This window comes from Henckelia pumila, chromosome 4, assembly GCF_033568475.1.
Source record: "Henckelia pumila isolate YLH828 chromosome 4, ASM3356847v2, whole genome shotgun sequence".
In the NCBI taxonomy this organism is placed as follows: domain Eukaryota; kingdom Viridiplantae; phylum Streptophyta; class Magnoliopsida; order Lamiales; family Gesneriaceae; genus Henckelia; species Henckelia pumila.
Genome location: NC_133123.1, coordinates 198264259 through 198270895, shown reverse-complemented (window position 1 = coordinate 198270895; position 6637 = coordinate 198264259). Strand labels below are relative to the sequence as shown.

Below are 6637 nucleotides of genomic sequence, written 5' to 3'. Positions count from 1 at the left end.
CAAACACGTACTGAGGAAATACCACATAATCCGGGAGATTGTGGAAAGAGGAGACATCAGTGTCGAACGAGTGGCCTCTGCAGACAATATCGCTGATCCACTTACTAAGCCTTTGCCAGGACCATTGTTTGACAAACATCGCGAAGCAATGGGTCTACGTAGTATGACTAGTTGGCTATAGGGCAAGTGGGAGATTGTAAGAGTGGGTGCCCAGTGAGCCAACTGTGTGGCTATGGGTTTTGTTGACTCTTTGTATAAACAATCTTTTGTTTAATATTATTTACACTTTTATGGCAATGACTTTATATTACTTCATATTGTTATATTGTGATATACTATTGTTGTTTTGATAAAGACCTTGAATATACTATAGTGTATGTAAGATGTGGTAGAACATGGAGATGTCTATCATGAAATACATCTTATAGTCACTGTATATTCTAAAACCGTTCCTAGTCGATTGAGCCGTCCGATAATAAGGATAAGGATCGCTCGAGTTTGAGACTAGCATTTGCGATGCTGAGTACCACGTTTCATTGGTAGGGAACATGGAGATGTTCGAAGCATGCAAATGGATATTCATAGGATGAATAATCGAACTACCCTATCCGGACTTTCCAAGTGGTTATCACTTATCGAGTGGATAAAGTCCGCGGTTTTGGTTGTACACCATTAGTCCTTACGACTTGAAACATCATGGAGACTCTATATGCTAGTACTGTGCTTTGACTCGTTTACCGACTCTGAGGGGGTCATCAGGTGTCGAGATTGGGTACAGTTACGACACATATAGGAGTCAATGCATTGTTGTCAAGGATTCACCACATACTTGCGAGTGTGGATATCCTATGCGATCTGAGGAGATATTAGTGTGACGAATCTCTGGCCAGAGTACTTGATGTGATTTAAGAAATGGTTTCTTAGTAGCACATGCGATGTCACTAATTTGATCTTCAAGATGTATTGCATAGTTATCGAATCTTGAGCGACTCTCGATATACCAATGGTTGTTGATTCGATCGGGATATATGGATGAAGGGACCGTACTGTACGCTAACCAAAATCTACTGGTTCTTGTAGGCACTATCAGTGATACCTAGGGAATCATGGGGCGATGTTGCTAGGCGCTTTACCATGATTCGTTGGGCACACTACAAGAAAAACGCAAAAAGACAACGGATTTTATCCGTTGTCGTAGGGGGGGATAAAACCGTTGTAACTGTAGGTGTTGTAAAAAGCATCCCCTACGACAACGGTTTATATCCGTTGTCTTTGGTAGCATACCACAACGGTTTTGCAACAGTTTATATCCATTGTCTTTGAAGGCATAAGACAACGGTTCTGCAACAGTTTAAATCCGTTGTCTTTTGAGGCATACAACAACAGTTTTTCACCGTTGTCGTTTACAGTGAAAAACCGTTGTCTTTAAGCTTGTCTTTTAAATAACAGGGCCTTCAACAACAATTTTACACTACATGCGACAACGGTGAAAATTCGTTGTCTTTTTTCAAATAAAAAACAAAAAAAAATAAATTTAATATACAAATTTTCAATATTATAAATCAATCAAAATTTAAAATTTCAAAAATAAAATTTAATATATAATTTTTCAGTATTACAAATCATTCAAAACTCTAATTCTAATTTAATGCATTCTAGAAAATAGATCTATGAACTAATCTTGAAAAAATTGAATAATTGAGAGAGGAAATATATATCGGAACAAAGACAGAAGCCAAACAGAAAGGAAGCATTATTTCTCGGCAAGCAGAGATGATTCCTCTTTCAATTCTTATCCAGCAGTTGGGACTTAGGAGTGTTGGCAGATCAGATCATTCAAAGTCTTGAGAAGGTTCTACTAGGACATACAAGAACCTTGGACTCCCGATTATCTCGTTGATGATTCGAGGTACACGTTTCCCTCAGGATGCACCCATCAATTTCTTAACCACAATGCTTCCATATTCGTGAATCGATAGGTCAGCGAAACTCCCTTTCAGTTCACTGTCCACTAAAAAAATTAGCATATGTGGTATCTCCATCAGTGCTACTCATCTCAACTAAAAGACTCGATCTATCCACTTATTTTTAGACCATTAACAGAATGCAAAAAAACTAATGGACACATCATACAGCAAATCTAGAGAACACACGACCAACCCTTAGTTGATATAGCACCAAACCTATAAACCCATACATCTTAACAAGATTAAAAGTATTACCTTTCAAGAAGAAAGGTTTCTTTTCATGCACGCTCTGAAACAAAAGTGAATTAGAAAATACAGATGCAAACAATTAATAGAAGCAAAACACATGTGGAGATAATCAATGACTTCGAAACTAGAATGAATATATAAATAGAAAACTAATTAATCGCAATCTCAATGTCGCCAGAGAGAAACACATGGACAGAAAATGGATTCGCAAATGAAACTAAAGCAAGGAGAAGAACTACGGCAGAAAAAAAATAACTACACTTTATTTTATCACCAAATACTACACAAACACAAAATAATAATACATAACAAATAAATATGAACTTAAAACCACCCATTAATCTCTTCTGATTTCAATTATGTAAGCTCGACCTCCAGTCAGAGGAGCAATTTACAAGCATCATTAGGAATCGAAATAACATCATTAAGATAGACAAACAAAACAGTCATAAAAGATTTTATACTTGTCAACTCTAAAGCCACACTAATATGAACACAATGAGATCCTGTGGATACAAAAATCACGGCAATGCCAATCCTAATACTAAACAACATTCTGTTCCCCCCAAAAAAATATCGCCAGACATAAACAATAACTTTACTAAATCATAGAAAAACACGCTACTAGCTTAAAGTTGAATTCATACAGTCAATCTATGCATACCATTAACTACTATAATTAGCCGGAAATAGCATAAAAAAATTAATAAACTCCCAGATAAACTGATTTGCGCATAAGAGAAAATTTTCGAGCAGAATACCTCATCTTAATAGGTACTCATATCCGTGTAGAAGTAGTGAAGTCCAATGAGATCCAACAGGGGCTTCGACTCAGTGGTACTGGAAATGTAATCGCATTTGGACAACGAAAGTGCGCAGTAATTCCCCAGCATCGTCAACGACTACCAAATCAGAAAGAAATCGAGAAAAAATTGAATTCAATAAGTGTTCGATCCACAATTGATTTCTCGGATGTCGAGATTAAGGGTACGCGAACAAAAAATCAATCGATTTAGCTAACTTCTTCGATTATTTCATTCCAGCTTGCCGCATGTATACCTGCTTCAAATCTTTCAGAGTTGGAGGTGGTATGGTCCGGAGATCCAGAACGAAGCATAGCATAACCATTTTCAGCTGCCTCTCGATTCAGTTTCCTCCACGGAGAAATGGCGAACGGTTGCTTATGTGCGCTCCATTGCCAAGGGGTCTCAATAGGCAGGCAGGGTTGGTCTACTTCTGCCTGATATACTTATATACCAATGGATAGGATAATACCTAAACCATTTAAAACCAACAACAAACAGAGGCCAAAAATTTCATGTAAAAGCTCAGGAATCTCTTTACAAACCATCCTATCAACCATCAACCAGAGGAATTTATACAACCTAATAAGCAGAAATCATTGATTGTACCAAGAAATAAAAAAATCAAAAAATTGCCATAAAAGTGGCACCAAACACAAAGTCGCATTAGAATTTGCAGGCTTATAATTTTCTCCTCTGGTTTATTTCATCCACTAATTCATAATACAATTATTTTTACCACAAAACACTTCATAAAGAGAAAACACGGGTGCACATAAATTATAAGTGGATACACAAAAAAACCCAGATGAAAAAGAAGCTTACAGAGCATTTGCATGCTGAATATCAGCTTCCAAAACCTTCAAAGAGTCTTTATATTCATAACAAATAAATATGAACTGATAAATGTGTAAATGACTGTATAACACTGAAGTTCTTTTACATGAAAAAGTAAACCTGTACTGAAGCTTTTTTACTTTCGAGTCAAATAGAAGCACTCAAGACACCCCAAAATATCATCATTCAAATTTCTAAGTAAGCAGCTGTTAAACAGTTGTCTAGTACTCTAGTAACTTAGCAAGAAACTGAACCAGAAGCAAAATTCAGGATATATATATTCAAGCCTAGGTGGATCTGTTGAGGATGTGATGTGATGCGAATATGCAGGAGTTTGGTTTATGCACCAAAGGTTTATGGCATTATTCACCTCATCTGATTATTAGCATAAGGAGAAGACTCTTCCAACCTAAGCGCTTGAGATTTGCTTGTCCATAGAGACTGCCTAAGTTTTCTTCTCATTTTGGTTTTCCCAGCCAAAAGATCCCAACCCAAGGCAGCTACCAGGGGTTGAAGCCAAGGAAACAACATAATAACCTAATGTGCAAAATTCAAGATATTAGAATACATATAGTGACCAGAATAAGAAAAAAATCACTGTAGGACCAAAAGTCATTGATGACTTCAAGTTTTCAACTCTTCGATAAAAAATAAAAATAAAAAATCATCTTATTTTTACTGTGGAAGCACGACATGTGGAAATTGTCCTAACACTATTTTTCCCTAAAGAGAAAGCCTTCAAACGGGATCATGCACAAAAGGTTCCTTCATTAAAACAATAAAACATAACTGGAGACCATGGGATATGTTTTTCTGACTCGTATCATAAGGCATGTGTTGGTTAATAGACAACAATAAAATCTATAATTGATGGTGTAAAAGTTAACACTTTAAGATGGAAAATTAATTCACCAATAGCAGTGTGTGGAAGCCTTGCACACGAGCATAATGATACAAGTCCCGCATGCAAGAAGCAGTGGCAATCTCCAGTGACAGTGATGAGTCATTTAAATTTGTCTCAAGTGTTGTTTTTGATATAAAGTTTGAAGGCGTTGAAAAGGAATAGGAATTTGGTTAGCTTCACACGCCTTATATGCCTCAATATATTCACAAATCAGGTCATCTTGAATAAGCTGTAAGACCAATCATCACACAAACTAATCCTTTCATGGTGATATAAACAAAAAAGTTTTAACGGCAAGTATGTAGGAAAATGCTTGAAGGTGAAAATAATATTGTCACATTGATCCCTGAAATTAGTATTGTATTCAACAAGATGTTCTATCAATGCTATAGTAGAATATTTCCTGGACATTACGCTTGTCAAAAGTTTTACTCAGTTATGGGCTCACTGCCAACAACAGTTAACCTGAAACATTGAATGCACAAGTTCATACGCATTTAACACTTATCAAATACATAAAGAGCAATTTACTAGTTGAAGTAAGAATTCACTCAGAAGTAAAACATGAATAAACCAGCGAAAAAAGATTGAAGCATAAAGTTAACCTGAAGCATCATCAGAAGGGGAGTGGAACGAGATGAAAGCGCTTTTGCATATATAGAGAGCAATTTTTTCCTCGTAGCATGTGACTTGTCTCAATAATCAACCTTACCTGATAAGATCGTCTTGAGGAGATCTTGCAAAACAATGCTATTGCAGAATAAAAACAGAGTAGCAGTAAATCACAATTGGCGAGTTAGAAATAGTGATTGAGAGAGAGAGAAACAAGCAACAAAGATCTTGTAGACAACGTAGGAAAAATCAGGAAATGCAAAACAAGGATGTACTCATCACCGTGCTCAACTTTAGCCAAGAGAACAAGGGTACACATACCGATACTCAGCCTCTTCAACTCCACATTCCAAACGAAGAAATCTAATGTGCAAAACTACACCATCCTCATCACCAATTCCCAAGCACTGCCTCATGGCATCCAGGTGTTCTACCGGCACGCACTTCAGCACCAACCAAAGCACCTCCTCCCCTACATTACACTCATGGTATCTAATGGTACGTCCACCTTTGAATCTTGTTTCTGGCTGAAACCCAGGGTACAAACAACTCATTTCTAAACACTAAAATTAAAAAAATTAACTCTGAATATTCAAAATTAATTTGAAAAATATTTTGAAAAAGTACCAATACCTCCTATCGGTTCAAACATGACACCTACAACCAATAATACAACTTATATCAATTATTGGAAATCCAATGAATCAAAATTCCCAAAATTTTAAGCCCTAGTTTTTGAATTTACCTTCAACAATGAGAATTTTAGTTCTTAAGTTCTGAAATAAATCTCCAAGCTTCCTAAAACGATGGTTCCAGGTTGTTTGGCGGTCGGCGACGGCGTGGCAGCGGCAAAAAACGGCCGACTCAAAAGATACGTTGGCAACAATAGGCGGCGATGGTCAAGGGTTGAAGAAAGAAAACGATCGAGAAGAGAGAGTAAACGCAGAAGAAAATAATCGTTGACCTGTTTCCGATGAACGATCAGCGAGCCGGAGTTGAGATAAGTCGAAGGGGGCTACGGGTAGGGTTTCCCTTTTCTTTCTTTATTTCTTAGTTCTATGAAAACTTACGTGTGTGGCTGTAGGCGCTATATATGCATATGTATATTTTTTTATTAAAAAAAATAAACGACAACGATTTGATAAAAGTGTTGTCTTAGATTACATAAAATGATAGAAAAATACAACGGTTAAAAAAACCGTTGTCGTAGGGCTCCAAAAACACGCACATAGACAACGGTTTTTATACATATAAGACAACGGTTT

At 36.7% G+C, this 6637-nt stretch overlaps 1 long non-coding RNA gene across 5 annotated transcripts; it reads right to left on the bottom strand.

Moving 5' to 3' along the window:
• Positions 1-1620: 1620 nt before the first annotated feature.
• Positions 1621-6392, bottom strand: LOC140865308 (uncharacterized). Of its 5 annotated transcripts, XR_012144549.1 has the most exons (6): positions 6118-6392; positions 6006-6029; positions 5694-5899; positions 5366-5449; positions 3276-4393; positions 1621-3118 (listed from the first exon to the last, which is right to left on the bottom strand). It is a non-coding gene; the product is annotated as an uncharacterized lncRNA (long non-coding RNA). The 5 variants fall into 5 exon arrangements; XR_012144547.1 differs by having other exon boundaries at positions 5366-5899; XR_012144550.1 differs by lacking the exons at positions 5366-5449; positions 5694-5899; positions 6006-6029; positions 6118-6392 and having other exon boundaries at positions 1621-2256; positions 2978-3118; positions 3276-5305.
• Between the last annotated feature and the right edge of the window lie 245 nt (positions 6393-6637).